At 41.4% G+C, this 18,031-nt stretch overlaps 1 pseudogene; it reads left to right on the top strand.

Annotated features, from left to right (window-relative positions):
• LOC119242224 (adhesion G protein-coupled receptor E2-like) overlaps positions 1–18,031 on the top strand; it is an 81,939-nt pseudogene that overhangs the window by 23,782 nt on the left and 40,126 nt on the right.

Raw genomic sequence — 18,031 nt, 5'->3', positions numbered from 1 at the left:
TATACAAGAACTGGGGTACAGGCCAGATGCGCAGAAAGGTGAGAGGATTCACCAGAGACAGATTAGGGAACAGAATAGGCAGACGATGAAATATACTGCTGAGGGGAGCAGCGGGCAAGTCAGGAGAGATCTGCTGTGCCATGTGGGATTCTCGCCAGTCTGCTGGGATTGAACCTGCTCTGCAGAGGCTGCAGACAGCTTCACACTGTGGTGCTCAACTGCCTGCGCCACCAGGGGAGGCCCGCCATAGCATGCTGTTTTGGTGACAATTTGAGTTTTGTAGTATAATTTGACGTCTGGCAGTTTGATACTGCCATTCTTTTTTAGTCAGTATTGCTTTGACTGTTTGGGATATTTGTAGTTCCATATAAATGTCAGTAGTGTTTGCTCTATTTCTTTGAATAATTCTGTTGAAACTTTGATAGGGCTTGCATTGTATCTGTATATTACTTTGGGTAAGATGGCCATTTTAGTGATGTTTATTCATCTAAAAATGGAGTAAGGAAAATCTTTCCATTCCTCTATGAACTTTTAGTTTCTTTTAACAATGTTCATAATTTTAAATCACATACCTTTCCTCTCCCATGTAGTTAGTTCCATGATCTTTAATTTTTGATACAGTTGTAAATTGGTCTATCTTTTTGAATTCCTTCCCTTCAAGTTGTTTGAATTCAGGAACACAAATTATTTTTCTAAACTGATTTTGTAGCCTGTCATTTTCTTGTACTGGTTTCTAAGAGCTTTTTAGTGCACTTGTTCAGGCTTTCTATATATACTATCATGTTATCTACAAAAGTGATGAGTTTATTTCACCATTTTTAATTTGAATTTCTTTATGTTCATTTGCTCCATTGCTCTAGCTAGGCCTTCTAATACTATGTTGAATAGTAGCAATGATAGAGGAAGGAGGTTTGGTTTTGTCCATTTTGCTGCTTTAGTTTTCCCTGTTTGTTTTTATTTAAGTATCTCCAGCAGTATCTTAGAGAGTTGAACTACTTTTATGTTTCCAGTGTATAGCACTGTAGTTTTATTTTATTTAATTTAGCTGGGCGCCCTTGTCTCTGTAAATTTGGAGACTTGCTCTTATAGCTGCTGAATCAGAAGATGGGGAAAGGGACTGGAAGTTGTATCCACTGTTCTGAAAATAGGTGTTGGGAACTATGACTTGTGTCTGTCACACCACCAATTCTCGTCCTCTGCAGTTCCAAACTCATGATTCTGTGGTCTGCACTCTGTCAGGGCACTTCACAGAGTAAGTAATATTCCTGTGGGTAGGGGAAAGGGATATATAAGGTCCTGACCTACAGGGAAACACCCCTGCTCCTCCACACATATTTTCCATCAGCAAGGGTGTGTGCCTCCATTTTGTTTAGTTTTCTCTCCCCAGGGTCCCTGGCTGAGCAGGCAGCCTGCCAGTGTATTCCCCCAGCCCATGCCATCACCCAGTTCCTGTTCAATGAAGTGTATTGCTCTGTCCTGTCTCCTCTCTGTCACAGTCTTTTCTGATTTCATATGTCCAAGGAGTGTACCAGTTTCATTCACACCATGGGACTCTCTGGGCTTAGTGTCCCAATGATTAACCATGTCATAATCCTCTTGGAGAAAAACAAGAACCTCCCCAATGCCATTTTGGCTCATCTCCAACACGTTTCCATTTTTAATTTAAAATCTATTTATATCAGTATAGTGTTCATGCCATTTTTTGATATCCATTTACTTGTAGGATTGATTGCTATATATTTTCCTCTTATTACTGCTCTTGCTGCATCACATACATTCTGGAAATTGGTCTTCTCATTGTCATTGAACTCAAAGTATTTTTTAATTTCTTCTTTGATCTCCTCATTAGTCCAGTGATCTTCCAGTAGTGTGGATTTCAATCTCCATGAGGTGGGAGGGTTCCTTGTTTTGTTTTCATGATTTATTTCAGTTTAATGCCTTTATGATCACAGAAGATAGTTGAAATGATTTTGATCTTTTAAAAATTTAAATTTTTTTTATTTTTACACCATTGTTCATTTTTAAACAATATTTGCTTCTCCCAACCCCCTCAGTTGTATTCCCCATAGACTTTCCTTCATCAATTGACCTGCGCACCATCACCACAATCCCCTGTGCTCCTCCCTCCCTCCCACTGATGATATTGCAATGTATGTCTTGTAGTGTTTTACCTATATTTTCTTCTATATATTTTATGGTTTCAGGTCTTATGTCCAGTTCTTTTATCCATTTTGAGTTCATTTTTTTTAAAGATTTTTTTATTTATTTATACAAGCACTGGGTATAGTCAGAAGCGCTGGAGGGTGTTGGAGACCCACCCCAGCTAGAAGTCGTCTCAGGGATCTCAGAAAGGAGAGGACAGAGTAGGTGAAAGTTCCTTTTTCTCTTTCTCTGGAAGGGCTGAGGGGAAGTGGAGCGAGGTGGGAGTGAGGAAGACCCACCTTATTTCCTGCAAGTATCTCCTGCTGAGGATCTCAGCGGGTCTTTATTTATACCTTAAGCCCAGCCCTGGGATTACATCAGTGTAAGCATCAAGGCAGAACAGAAACAATCAATACATATTTTCTCATGAACAAGACTCTCTAGGTCTCACACCTAAAGGGCAATTCTCTGGTAACCTTCAGAACAATTAGTTTCCGGGCCTCCCCGGTGGCCCAGCAGTTGAGCGCTGGGTTGCGAAGCTGCCCGCAGCCTCTGCAGCACCAGTTCGATCCCTGGACACCGGCGAGGGTCCCACATGACACGCAGACCTCTCCTGCCGCCCGCTGCTCCCCTCGGCAGTGTACTTCGGTCCTTCTGCCTGTTCTGCTCCCCGCTCTGGCTCTGGTGAATTCTCTCACCCTCCCGTGCTTCTGACTGTACCCAGTGCTTGTATAAATAAATTAAAAAAAAAAAAGAACAATTAGTTTCCTAGGTACAGCTCATTTGCTAACATGATCAATCATATATGACAGCACAACATTTGGCAACAATTAAACTTTCTCAGTTATAAAGTGGGAGTAAAATTCCTATTCTATATTCAATTACTAAAATCATTTTATCTCCTAGCACTCAATTAACTTGGTTAATAAATTGATAACTTTAAAGTGGTCTGAAACAACTCATCAAATCTAAGTAAGTTTTACTGAAGTCTAACTCCTAACCAGAAATTCCTAACCTTCCCCCCCCATCCCTGTGTCAGGCTAAGGCTTCCAAGCACAGTTGGTTCAGGGCAGTTTGTTCTCCATAGTTCTCAGGGCTGGAACATTTCTTCCCTAGCTATACCTTTTGCTTTACTTTCTTTGATACTAATTCAGGTGTAAGAATAACAAATCAATTAACATCTAGGTCTGAATTGGGTTTTCATATGCCAATTAATGACCAACGAACTTCTGCATTAACCAAGAACAAAGAGGAGCGCTTAGCAGGCATTGCCATGGAGACTCCCTAGTTCAGATCTTCTTTGGGAAGTGCAAGAACTCCCCTCTTCTGGGAAGTACAACTTTCCCTCTTCAGGGGAGCACAGAAACTCCCCGCTTCTCGGGAGTCTCCCCCAATGCCGGGACCACGTCAAGAGACAGCATGGGAGGCGCAGCCTGCCGCAGGAAGGTGAGAGAATTCATCAGAGCCAGAGAGGGGAACAGAACAGGCAGACTGACGACTGCGGGCAGCTTCGCAGCCCAATGATCAACCACTGCACCACCAGGGGAGGCCCCATTTTGAGTTGATTTTTGTGCATGGTGAGAGGTGGTGGTCTAGTTTCATTTTTTTTTTTGCCTATCTGGTAGTCCAGTTTTCACAGCATGATTTATTGAACAAGCTGTCCATGTTCCATTACATAGTCTTTGCTCCTTTGTCAAAGTTTAGTTTTCCTATAGCTGTGGCTTTATTTCTGAGCTCTCTATTTGGTTCCATTGGTCTGTGTGTCTGTTCTTGTTGCAATACCAAAATGTTTTAATTATTATGGCTTTGTAGTATAGCTTGAAATTTGGAAATGTGATAACACCATTCTCCTTTGTTTTTTTTTTTTTTTAATATTAAATTTTATTTTTATATTCCCCCATACAATTGCAAACGCCCCATTCTGACCCCAATCCTTCCCCTCCCGCCCCCCACCCCCCAAAAAAGTGTCTCTGGTTCATAGTTTTTTGTTGATTTTGATTTTCACTTTCTTATATTCATTTTCCTGGTCCCTTATTTAAGTTTTCTAGATTCCTGCTATGAGTGAGACCATCCGGTATTTTTCTTTTTCTTTTTGGCTTATTTCGCTGAGCATGATCCCTTCCAGTGCCATCCATGTTGCTGCAAATTGCATGTGTTTATCTTTTTTGAATGCTGAGTAATATTCCATGGTATATATGTACCACATCTTCTTGATCCAGTCATCTATTTTTGGGCATTTGGGTTGTTTCCAAAGCTTAGCTATTGTAAACAGTGCTGCTATAAACATAGGAGTGCAGGTGCTCTTTGGAATTGATGTTTCTGTGTCCTTTGGGTAAATACCTAGGAGTGGAATTGCTGGATCATATGGAAGCTCTATGTTTAGTAGGTCCAGAAATCTCCACACAGCTCTCCATAGTGGTTGGACCAGTTTGCACTCCCACCAACAGTGCACAAGAGTTCCTTTTTCTCCACACCCTCGCCAGCATTTGTTGTTGCTAGTTTTTTTAATATGTGCCATTCTCACTGGTGTGAGATGGTATCTCATGGTAGTTTTGATTTGCATTTCCCTGATTACAAGTGATGTTGAACATTTTTCATATGTCTGTTGGCCATTTGCATTTCCTCTTCAGAGAAGTTTCTTTTTAGCTCTTCTGCCCATTTTTTGACTGGATTATTTTCTTTGTTGTTGCTGAGTCTCATCAGCTCTTTGCAGATTTTTGTGATCAGTCCTTTATCATTAGTGTTGGGTGCAAAAATGTTCTCCCAGTTGGTGGGGTTTCTCTTTGTTTTTGTTATTGTCTCTTTTGCTGTGCAGAAGCTCTTTAATTTGATGTAGTCCCAGCTGTTTATCTTTCTCTTCACTATCACTGCTTTGGGTGATGTGTCTGTAAAGATGTCTTTGATGTGCAAATCCCGTAGTGTTTCGCCTATATTTCCTTCTATATATTTTATGGTTTCAGGTCTTATGTCTAGTTCTTTAATCCATTTTGAGTTGATTTTTGTGTATGGTGTGAGGTAGTGATCAAGCTTCATTCTTTTGCATGTAGCGACCCAGTTTTCCCAGCACCATTTATTGAACAAACTTTCTTTGCTCCAATGCATAGTCTTTGCTCCTTTGTCAAAGATTAGTTGACCATAAATCTGTGGGTTTATTTCTGGATTTTCTATTCGATTCCATTGGTGTGTATGTCTGTTCTTGTTCCAATACCATGCAGTTTTGATGATTATGGCTTTGTAGTATAGTTTGAAGTCTGGGAGTGTGATGCCTCCATTTCCTTCTTTTTTTTTCAGTAGAGCTTTGGCTATTCGGGGTTTTTGGTGATTCCATATGAATTTCATCAATAATTGTTCTATTTCTTTGAAGAATGCCATTGAGATTTTGATTGGAATAGCATTGAATCTGTATATTGCTTTTGGTAGGATGGCCATTTTAATAATGTTTATTCTTCCAATCCATGAGCAGGGGATGTCTTTCCATTTCTTTGTGTCTTCTTCTATTTCTTTTAACAGTGTTTTAGAGTTTTCTTTGTATAGGTCCTTTACCTCTTTTGTTAGATTTATTCCCAAATATTTGATTTTTTTTTCGATAATAAAAGGGGTGGTTTTTTTGATTTCTTCTTCTTCAGATTTATTGTTTGTGTATAGGAAGGCTACTGACTTTTGCGTGTTGATTTTGTATCCTGCCACTTTACTGAATTGATTGATGAGTTGAATTAGTTTTTCTGTGGAGATTTTGGGGTTCTCTATGTATATTATCATATCATCTGCAAATAGTGATAGTTTGACTTCTTCTTTTCCTATTTGGATTCCTTGGATGTCTTTCTCTTGTCTTATTGCTCTGGCTAGGACTTCCAGTATTATATTGAAAAGCAGTGGTGAGAGTGGACATCCTTGTCTTGTTCCAGATCTTAATGGAATTGCTTTCAGCTTTTCACCATTGAGAATGATACTGGCTGTTGGCTTGTCATAGATGGCCTTTATGATGTTGAGGTATGTTCCTTGTATCCCAAGAATTTCAAGGGCTTTTATCATGAATGGGTGTTGCACTTTGTCGAAAGCTTTCTCAGCATCTATTGATATTATCATATGGTTTTTATATTTCTTTTTGTTGATGTGTTGGATAACGTTGATTGATTTTCGGATGTTAAACCATCCTTGTGCCCCTGGAATGAATCCAACTTGGTCGTGGTGAATTATCTTATGGATACATTGTTGGATTCTGATAGCTAAAATTTTATTGAGGATTTTTGCATCAGTGTTCATTAGGGAGATTGGCCTATAGTTTTCCTTTTTTGTGTTGTCCTTATTCGGTTTTGGTATTAGTGTAATATTGGCTTCATAGAACGTGTTTGGTATTGTCCCTTCCTTCTCAATTTTTTGGAAGAGTTTGTGAAGGATAGGCACTAATTCGTCTCTGAATGTTTGGTAGAATTCATTTGTAAATCCATCAGGTCCTGGGCTTTTGTTTTTGGGGAGGTTTTTAATTACCATTTCAATTTCGCTGCTTGTAATTGGTCTGTTTAGGTGTTCTATTTCTTCTTTATCTAGCTTTGGGTGATTGTAGAGTTGTAGGAATTTGTCCATCTCCTCTAGATTGTTAAACTTGTTTCCATATAACTGTTCATAGTAGTTACTGATTATTCTTTTGATTTCTGCTGTGTCCGTTGTGATTTCTCCTCTTTCATTTATGATTCTGTGTATTTGTGCTTTCTCCCTTTTTTCCTTTGTGAGCCTGGCTAGGGGTTTGTCTATTTTATTTATTTTTTCAAAGAACCAGCTCTTGGTTTCATTGATCTTTTGGATTGTTTTTTTAGTTTCAATTTCATTTATTTCTGCTTTGGTTTTTATTATTTCTTTTCTTCTACTGGTTCTGGGGTTTTTTTGTTGTTCTTTTTCTAGATCTTTGAGCTTCGAGATTAGGTTGTTTCTTTGAGTTCTTTCTTGTTTTTTGATGTGAGCTTCTATTGCTATATATTTTCCTCTTATTACTGCTTTTGCTGCATCCCATACATTTAGGATATTGGTGTCCTCCTTGTCATTCAATTCAAAGAATTTTTTAATTTCTTCTTTGATCTCCTCGTTAGTCCAGTGGTCTTCCAGTAGTGTGGCTTTTAATCTCCATGAGGTAGGATAGTTCCTTGCCTTCTTTTTATGATTTATTTCTAGTTTGATGCCTTCGTGGTCAGAAAAGATGGTTGGTATGATTTCAATCTTGGTGTATCTGTTGATGTTTGTCTTGTGCCCCAGTATGTGATCGATCCTGGAGAATGATCCGTGTGCGCTTGAGAAAAATGTGTACTCCGTTTTTTTTGGGTTTAGTGTTCTATAGATGTCTGTTAAGCCCAAATGCTCTAGGTCCTTATTTAGAGCTTTAGTTTCTTTACTTATTTTTTGTCTTGTTGATCTATCCATTGTTGATAGTGGTGTGTTGAAGTCTCCCACTACATATGTGTTTTCTCTGATGTCTGTTTTCAGAGAGGACAACAGTTGTCTGATATATTTTGGTGCTCTTTCGTTTGGTGAGTATATGTTAATGAGTGTTATTTCTTCTTGAAGTATTGTCCCCTTAATCATAATGTAGTGACCATTGGGGTCTCTTTTTATTTTTTTGAGTTTGAAGTCTGTTTTATCTGATATATGTATAGCTGTTCCTGCTTTCTTTTTTGGCCCATTTGCTTGTAGGATTGTTTTCCATCCTTTGACTTTGAGCCTATTTTTATCTTTTGTAGCTAAATGTGTTTCCTGGAGACAGCAAAAGGTTGGGTTTTGTTTCTTAATCCAGGCTGCAACTCTGTGTCTTTTTATTGAAGAGTTTAGTCCATTGACATTTAGAGTTAATATTGATATGTTAGCATCTGTATTTGCCATTATGTTTGTCTTTCCTTTGATTTTATTTATTTATTCTTTTAATAACTTTTTTTTTTTTTGGTCTTCTTTCGTTGTTATTCGTCCCTCTGAGGTTCTGGCTTTAGGATTCCTTGTAGTATTTTTTGGAGTGGGGGTTTAGTCGCAATGAAATTCCGGAGTTTCTCTTTGTCTGGGAAGGTCCATATTCTTTCTTCATGGAGGAAAGAGAGCTTTGCGGGATAGAGTATTCTTGGTTGGCATCTGTTTTCTTGGAGTCTGTTGACTATGTCCCTCCACTCTCTCCTTGCCCGTAGTGTTTCTTCAGAGAAGTCTGATGTCAGCCTGATTGGTTTTCCTTTGAATGTTATCTGTTTCTTCCCTCTTGTCAGCTTCATTATTTTTTCCTTGTCCTGGATTCTTGGGAGCTTTACTATTATGTGTCTTGCTGTATTTTTCCTTTCGTCGTGGAAGTTTGGTGTTCTTCTTGCTTCTTGTATATCAATTTTCAGCTCCTTCTTCTCATTTGGGAAGTTCTCTTCAATTATATCCATGAATATTTTCTCTGTTCCTACATCTCTCTCCTCTCCTTCTGGAATTCCTATAACTCTTATATTTCCTTTCCTCATGGAGTCAGATAGTTCCCGAAGTCTTTCTTCATTCTTTTTCCTTCGTACTTCTCTTTCCTTTTCTGTTTTGGTTCTTTTTATTTCTGTGTCTTCAAGATTACTTATTCGTTCTTCCATTTCATCTATTCTGCTTTCATTGCTTTTCCCAGAGTTCTTTAGTTCCTCCATTAATTCTTTGATCTCCTGCATTTCTCTTACTTCCCTCTTTAGGGACTCAATTTCCTTCTTCTGATCTATCACTTTTTTAATCATGGCAATTTTAAATTCTCTTTCTGGAAGGCTCAGAAGTTCTTCCAAGTTGCTGTCGTTGCAATCTGGGGAGTGGTTTTCTTTTTGTGGTGTGCTTCTTTCCTGAGGAGTTGTTAGGTTGCGTGTGGTTCTTCTACTCCCTACTGTCTGTTTTCTAATTTGTCGTATGCGTTGGGACACTGTGTTGCTCGGACTGACTGACATCTTGGGTGAACTTCTCCGCTCCCCTCTGGCTCTTCCAGGAGCCATCTCTGTCTTCTGGGGGAGCTTTCTGCTGGTTTTAGGCAGTTTTTACTGAAGAAATGTCCCTGTTCTCAAATGGCGAAGCGGGATGCAGTCCCTGCGCCTCCGGTTTCAGGCACACTCTTCTGCGCACCCGGTCTGCCCCGGACGTGGGTGCCTGCTCCCTCTGTGGGCTCAGACTGCTGGTTGGAAGGGGCCTGGCGTGGAATAACTCCCCGGCTGGCCACTGGGTCCTCCAGAAACCTTCTGCCCTTTTCAAGCAGTCTTAAGAAATGTCCTGTTTTATAGGGTGTTAGTGACTTTTTTTTTCCTGGTCGCTAGGTGGCGCCAGAGATCTCTCCTATTGTCCTTGGGGGGCTGTTTTTCGCCTCCTCCCACCCCGTGGGACAGGGAACAGAGCGGGAATGGTAGGGTACACCTCAACAGCTTTGGGGTGCTGTGTCTGCCTTGTGCCCCACCGTCGTGGAGAACCCACGCCCCGAATTTTCGTGCCCCGGGTCTCAGTTCAAAGCCCTCAGTTCCAGGACGCGGGCTGTAGCCCAGTTCAGTGGCGCGGGAATGGCGCCTTTTGCACCGCTCCCGTGCCTGGGCGCCTGGTTCCTGCTCACTCAGGGAGGGACCTTCACCTCAGTGAGGACCTCCGTGCGTCTCCCCGCAAGCCTAGGTCGTCTCCCCGCAAGCCTAGGTTGCAGGCGCGGGGACCTGGGCAGCTGCGATCCAGGTCTGCACTTGCTTTTCAAGCTCCCCGAGCGCGCCGCGTTTCCGCGCCAGCTTACCGGCAGCCCGGGCTGGGTGCGCGTCTCCCGGGGTCTTTGTTTCTCTCTAATGGCGCCAGGAGCCGTTCGCTCCCCGCCGCGGCGGATCCTGCAGGGTTCGCCTCAGCTCCCGTTCTCGGGGTGTGGTGGCTGCAATAGTTCCTTTCCACTCACAGTCCAGCTTGCTGCATCGTTTGTTCTTGTGGGCCGTTTTGGTTTGTTGTTTCCTCGTCTCTGCTGGTCGGAGAGTGCCGCCTCTGTGGGCGGGGGAGGGGAGCAGGGTTCTGCGCTTCCCTCCCTTCTAGTCCTCTTTTATGGCCACTTTCTTCTTCGGGCAGTTCGCTGGCGTCACCCGTTTATCTTCCGTGTCCCACTTCTCACTGGGACCTGCCACTTTTCCTCCCTATTAACTTTTTTTAATGGGAGATCTTACTCGCAGCGTCTCCTCGCCGCCATGTTGCTCCGCCCCCTCAAATCTGGCTCATTCTCCTTTGTTTTCATCAGTAGGGCTTTGGCTATTTGTGTTTTATTATTTTTTTGTGGTTCCATATGAATTTCATCAGTATTTGTTCTATTTCTTTGAAGAATGTCATTGAGATTTTTATGGGATAACATTGAATCTGTAAATTGCTTTTGGTAGTTTGGCCATTTTAATAATGTTAATTCTTGCAATCCATGAGCAGAGAATGTCTTTCCATTTCTTTGTGTCTTCTTCTATTTCTTTTAACAATGTTCTTTAAAATAATTTTCTTTGTATAGGTCCTTCACCTCTTTTGTTAGTTTTATTCCGAAGTATTTGATTTTTTGTTTCAATTATAAAAGGGTGGTTTTCTTGATTTCTTCTTCTTCCTATTGATTGTGTATAGGAAGGCTACTGATTTTTGTGTGTTGATTTTGTATCTGGATACTTTACTAAACTGGTTGATTATTTTGAGTAGTTTTTCTGTGGAGTTTTTAGGGTTCTTTATGTATATTATAATATCATCTACAGATAGTGATTGTTTTACTTATTCTTTCCCTATTCAGATTCCTTGTATTTTTTTCTTTTGTCTAATTGCTCTGTCTAGGACCTCCAGTATTATATTGAAGAGCAGTGGTGAGAGAGGACATCCTTGTGTAGTTCCAGATCTTAAAGGAAAGGCCTTCAGCTTGTCGCCATTGAGAATAATATTGGGAGTGGGTTGTCATATATGGCTTTTATCATGTTAAGGTATATTCTTCCTATCCCGAGAATTTCAAGGACCTTCATCATAAATGGATGTTGGACTTTGTCGAATGCTTTCTCAGCATCTATTGATATGATCATATGGTTTTTATTTTCTTTTTGTTGATATGTAGGATTACACTGATCGATTTTCATATGTTGAATCATCTTGTGCCCCTGGGATGTATCCCACTTGATCATGGTGTATTATCCCTTTGATGCATTACTGGATTCTGTTGGCATGGATTTGTTGAGGATTTTTGCATCAGTGTTCATTAGGGAGATTGGCCTGTAATTTTCTTTTTTTGTATTGTCTTTGTTTGGTTTTGGTATTAGTGTCATTAATGTTGGCTTCATAAACTCATTTGGCAGTATTCCTTCTTTTTCAATTTTTTGAAAGTGTTTGTGTAGGATAGGCATTTATTCATTGCTGAACATTTTGTAGAATTCATTTGTGAAGCCATCTGGGTCTGGGATTTTGTTTTTAGGGAATGTTTTGATTACTGCTTCAATTTTGCTGCTTTTAATTGATCTTTTTAAGTGTTCTAGTTCTTCTTTATCTGGCTTTGGATTATTATATCATTCTAGGATTTTTTTCATCTCTTCCAGATTGTTGAATTTGTTTGTATGTAAGTGTTCATAGTACTCTCTGATTATTCTTTTTATTTCTACTGAGTCTGTTGTGATTTCTCTTCTTTCATTTATAATCCTATTTGTATCTGTTTTCTCCCATTTTTTTCTTTGTAAGCCTGTCTAGAAGTTTGTCTATTTTGTTTCTTTTTTCAAACAACCAATTTTTGGTTTCATTGATCTGGATTTTTAAAAAAAATTCTATTTCATTTATTTCTGTTTTGATTTTTATTTCCTTTCTTCTACTGGCTTTTGGGTTTTTTGTTGTCCTTTTTCTAGCTCTTTCAGATGTGAGATTAGGTTGTTTCTCTGAGTTCTTTCTTATTTCTTGATGTGAGCCTGTATTGCTCTATATTTTCCTGTTATTACTGATTTTGCTGCATCCCATACATTCTGGAAATTGCTGTTCTCCTCGTTGTTCAACTCAAAGTATTCTTAAATTTCTTCTTCATTAGTCCCATTATCTTCCAGTAGTGTGGATTTCAATCTCCAGGAGGAGGGAGGGTTCCTTACTTTCTTTTTATGGTTTATTTCTAGTTTGATGCCTTTATGATCATGGATGCTAGTTGGAATGATTTTGATCTTCATGTATCTGTTGTTTGTCTTGTGGCCCAGTATGTGATCCATTCTGGAGAATGATCCATGCATGTTTGAGAAAAATGTGTACTCAGATATTTTTGGGGTGCAGTGTCCTATAGATGTCTGTTAAGTCCATGAGTTCTATGTCTTTATTTAGGGCTCTAGCGTCTTTGTTTATTTTTTGTCTTGTTGAACTTTCCATTGGTGAAAGTGGGGTGTTGAAGTCTTTCATCATATATGTATTTTCTTTAATGTCTGTTTTCAGAGCTGATAATAATTGTCTAATATTTTTTGGTAGTCCCTCATTTGGTGAGTATATGTTGATGAGTGTTATATCTTCCTGATGTTTTGTCCCCTGGATCATAATGTAATGTCTATGTCTCTTTTACTTTTTTTTAATTTGAAGTATATTTGATCTGATATAAGTATAGCTGTTCCTGCCATTTTTTTTTTGTTTCACTTGCTTGTAGGATTGTTTTTCAACCTTTTATTTTCAGTCTATGCTCATCTTTTGTAGTTAAATGCATTTCCTGGAGACAGCAGAAGGTTGGATTTTGCTTTCTAATCCAGCCTGCTACCCGTGTCTTTTTATTGATGAGTTTTCTCCATTTACATTTAGAGTTAATATTGGTATGTTGGTGTCTATATTTGCCATTTTGTTTGTCTTTTTTTGTGATTTTATTCCTTCCCTTATTTTGTTCTGCTTATTCATTCTTCTATTGGATTTGGCTTTAGGACTTGTAGAAATTTTTGGAATGGGAGTTTAGTTGTAATGAATTTCTGGAGTTTCTGTTTATCTGAGAAGGTCCTTATTTTTCTTCATAGAGGAAGGAGAGCTTTTTAGGGTAAAGTATTCTTGGTTGGCATTTTATGTATAAGACATTTTTAATGGAAATTATTAAGTAGCTATAAAGTTTATATGAAAGGAACAATGTGAAATTATATACAGCATAGCTCAAAAGAAGAGTTGTTCACAATTGTCTGCCTCTTACTCTCTGCTAGTCTTGATGGAAAGTAGTCAGTCTTTCTGCTACAGTACCTGAATTGAACTTTCTCTCAAGCCTGAACAAATACAGGAAAAGGGGACAATTTCCCTCATATGCTTCTTCTGGGAATTGGCTGGCCAGAGTAAGGTTATTTCCCTGTTAGAAACCATTGTGTGTTTCCTCTTATTTATTCAACATTCCTTCCAAAGATTCTGACTTTTTTTCTGCCTACTCCTAAAGCTCCTATGTGTTTTTAAACTGGCTTGTTGAAGTCTTAATCCATGGCGACAATATATAGAGATAGAGCTTTCTTTTTTCTCTTTTTTATAGAGAGTAAAGTTTAAATAATGTCAGAAGATTGGGGCCTTAATCCCATAGGATTGATGTCCTTAAAGAAGGAAGGATATCTCCCTACTTCTCTGCATGCAGATGAAAGTCCATGTGAGGAAACAGTGAGAAGCAGCCATCTTCAGCCAAGAGAGGAGTCTCACCATCAACCAACTCTGCTGTTTTCTTGACCCTGGAAATCTAGCCTCCAGAACTATAAGAAAGTAAATTTCTATTGTTTAAGCTGCCCTATCTGTACTATTTTGCCACAGAGGCCTAGAAAACAAAAGAAAATAAAGATGTATAGGAAATGTAGGCAAGAAAAATCACCATAATTTCACATCTGTCTCTTACTCTATGCTAATCTTGGTCATCTTTTAAAACACAGCAGGAATATTTTCGTTTATCAATAAATATGAATCTAGGACTATTTTGAGAGTTTTTGAAGGGAAAAAACACATTTATTGTGATGTTCCATGTTTAGATTGGGGTCTTGTGAGTATTGGAATGGCAGTGCAACCTGGAAGGGGGATTCATTTTTGCCTTTGCTGAATAGAAAGACCCTGTAAAGTCATATAAATGTGAAAAGATTGTCACAGGGTTCCAGGCTCACAGGATTTCATGAGAGACCCTAATAGCTAGACTGGTGTGCCTGTGAGTTAGATGCCCTTCCTTCTCACCATAGAAGTTTGCATACCACAAAGCCTACTGCTGTGAGTGAATCATTTCTCAGAACTGGACTGGATGATAAAGGGGAAATACTGCCTTTAGTGCACTGTAGGGAGGGCAAGGAGCTCATTTTGAAGGAACTCTTTATGGGTGTTGCACTTGGACAAGCCTTATCCTAGAGAAAATGACTCTACCTGCGGGTTTGTTAATTTTCATTCCTCATGTGTCATCAACTTCTCTATCAACGGCCCTGAGTGCTGTGGGGATCAAACTTTGAGCTCTCTTAATCCAAAACCCATCCTCTTCAAGTATGTCCTGAAACATGTACCTTAAATAAGAGTGATCCTGGAAGAGAAATGCTCAAAGCAGCTTTCTTTTTTTTTTTAAAGATTTATTTATTTATTTATAGAAGCACTGGGTACAGTCAGAAGCATGGGAGGGTGAGAGAATTCACTAGAGCCAGAGCAGAGAGCAGAACAGGCAGACTGACGAAGTACACTGCTGAGGGGAGCAGCGGGTGGCAGGAGAGGTCTGTGTGCCATGTGGGACTCTTGCCCAGCGACCGGGGATCAAACTGGTGCTGCAGAAGCTGCAGGCAGCTTAGCAACCAACGCTCAACCGCTTTAAAGCAGCTTTCTCCTGTTACCAAAGAACAAAGAACCTGACAGAGGCAAAGTCATGCCATATGAAGAATTTCACCACCTCTATTGGGAGAGGCTGGAGATTCAAAGATGTGTCCTTGTCATTAGCTGCCTGTATAAGTTCTGTCCCCATACTTGTAATATTTGATGTTCCACCAGGGCTGTGTCTGCTGGTAACTGATTCCTTGGTGATTCCAGGAGATGGAGGGGAAGATTAGGTCCTCAATTTTGCCTGAAGTGCAGGAGCCTTTGGGATGCAGTGGGGAGCCATGGGTTGCAGGGCCAAAGTCCCCTAATCATGAGGCAGTGATAAATATTAAAAGGATTGAAATTGGAGCTGTACTCTCATCTCTTGGCCATTTCTCTGTCTTCCTACCCTAGGGCTGTCGGTGCTCCTGATGTTGCCCTCAGTTCTGAACTCTAGAGGTGATTCTGTCCAGTCAGTCCCGTTAGTGACATAAGCTGAGGAGTGCATCCAGGAATCTGGGTCCTCTCACAACAAAGTAGGGAAGCAGGCTTATCTGCAAGTCTCCAGTTAGACCTCTGGAGATAAGAGAAAGTTTATTTATCTTTAAATGTCCAATTTTCTGAGCTCTTTCTTTTTGGGTGACAGTCAACCTTTTCTTCTCTCCCCCCTCTACACTTGGATCCCAAGCTGGGATCTGATTTCCTTTGGACCTTCTGATCAAATGTGTCTGTCCCCCACAGCCTTTGCAGCCACAGCCTATGCTCCGAGGTGCCCTCCGAACTCCACATGTGTCAGTGCCACCGCCTGTCATTGCCTTCCGGGATTCAGTTCTTTGTCTGGAGAGATCATCACCAACCCCTTGGAGACTTGTGATGGTACAGAGACTTGAGGGGTGCTGGAGGGGTACACAGGGATTGTGATGCATGATCCATTGCCTGTGGGGCAGAATCTAATTGTCTTCTGATTAAACACCAGGCTTAATACTGGTGCATCAGATAGGGGATGGATGTCTCTGCCCCGTGGAAGCCCACATCTCTAGGAGGTGACACTTTGGCCTGCTGTGTTCCAGACATCAAAGAGTGTGGGCCACCTCTGACAGAGACCTGTGGGAGATTGCAGACTGCCAGAATACTGATGGGGGCTACCACTGCACGTGCATCCCAGGATATGAGCTTGTGTCTGGGGGAACAACATTCAGAAATGAGAGTGAGAACACGTGCCAAGGTAAGAGTGACCCCGAGTCTTATATCTCCTCACCTGTAAGGGTTGGGTGTCACCAGAACCATTCTTGCAAAGTTTAGGGTACAGGCTATGATTACAGTATGATAATTTTATGTTTCTTCATTTTTTTTAAAAAAGAATCCTTTTTACAAATGAAAACAAAAGTAGCTTTTGCCTTTTGTTAACTTATGACTTTCACACTGCTTTGCCAATCTGGGCCTTGGTTCACCCATTTGCAAAATAGAGGTGACAATGGTGCTTACTTCAGAACTGCTGGAGAGATACGTAAAATTACAAAGCACAAAACAGTGATGGTTGTTGGGATTTCAGATTAAATTATCATTACACCCTCTCCAAGATGGGCATCGTTGGGGGCCATGCTGCCACAGTATGAGCCCCCATGCCCCAGCTATACTGCTTGCCATGACTGTGCCTGACGACTTTGGGCCCAGGAAGAGCTGGGCTTCCATGCACCACCAGGCTTGGTTCCCTTTCCAGGAGAGCAGGCAAGCAGAGTCGGGGGCTTTAGGCATCCACAGTGACAGACGGGGCCAGCAGTGACGTGTAGGAGCCATGAATTCCCCGAGAGGTTAATGCAGAGCACAGAGAGCAAGGGGGTAAAGCACCTGCACGAGGCACAATGGGAGGGCTCCCCGCTCTGTGCTGCTGGTTCTCAGAGGCCTGTGGGAGGGTGCTGTGCCCCATCCATGTGGCCTGGTCTTCTATCTCCTCCATGAGATTTGAGGATGCTCACCCCACTTTCCTCACACACCAGAAGGCACCTGATCCTGGGCAACAACTTAGTCCCCACAGCACTCTGAAACCCCAGTTTCAGAACCCTCCCCAGAGTGCTACTTCACAAGTTTGGAGCATTCCCCTTGCCAACCTGGCATCTTATTTTATAAATAGAAAATGGTGGGGTGGCATTCAAGACAGTTATCAAGGCTCTGACATTATTTTCCCCGTAACATCTGTCTTCTTTGCCATCATCTGTGACTGCTGAGATGAGACCCGATCCCACCTCACGTCTGTAGGCTCAGCCACACCAGGAGTCCCTGAATGATGAGACAAGGAACTCTTCCCAGAAATGTGGGAGGGGTAGATTAGGCAGCAGGCCACATCTGGAGACAATACCTCCTGGCACACTGACCTGACTCCTTGGCTGCTCAACTGTCTAATTTCTCCACGCAAGTTTCTGCCATGATCCTTCCCTCCACCTCCCAATAATTTCAATGAACAAATCTGTGGGCAACTTGGCTGACCAGGTGAATGTTGTGTTTGTTGCAGGCAGGGTGCTGAGGGCCCTTCTCCCACACTCTGTGAGAGGTGGAGGGGAAGAGGGCCCATCTTTCCACTGGCAAGAGAGGGCGTCATCAGGGATCACTTTTACAGGTCCAACTCTCTCTCATGGAGTCCAGCCAGGCTCACATTAAGCCAGACCACTTGGGAAAAGAGATGGAGAATAAATCCCAATCAGCATGACCCGTAGCTCTGCTTCCCAGGTGGGAGACCAAGGACTGAGAAGACCGAATGCCTGTCACCTAGTGTCCATCAGAACCTGCTGCCCTCTAGCCTTCAGGCCACACCCACTACTGGCCTTGCTCAAATGCGTATTTTCACCATTTCCTGCCAGTCCAGGGAAAGTTTTTGTAAGGTTCACGAAAAGCACCTTTGTCACCCAAGGTTGCCTGGCTGGATGTCATCCCACTGTCCATCCCAGCCTGGCACCCACTGTCTGAGTTGCCCTGGCCTCTCTGGCATCTTCTTCATTCTCCCTACCCCTTCCTGCAAGCCCATTGAGGGCCCTGGCCCAGGTGTCTATCACGGTCCATCTGCATGGAGCAGAGTCTCAGAGAACACGGAAGAGCACTGTCATGCCAGAGTCACCTGAATTCCAAGGAGAACTCAGTCAGTGAGCATCATCCTGGGAAAGGAATACAAAGT

Source organism: Talpa occidentalis, unplaced genomic scaffold (genome assembly GCF_014898055.3).
Source record: "Talpa occidentalis isolate TD23 unplaced genomic scaffold, MPIMG_talOcc4v2.1 talOcc4.12, whole genome shotgun sequence".
NCBI lineage: Eukaryota > Metazoa > Chordata > Mammalia > Eulipotyphla > Talpidae > Talpa > Talpa occidentalis.
Note: the sequence above shows the minus strand (reverse complement) of the source record. Positions and strands in the feature narration are given on the sequence as shown.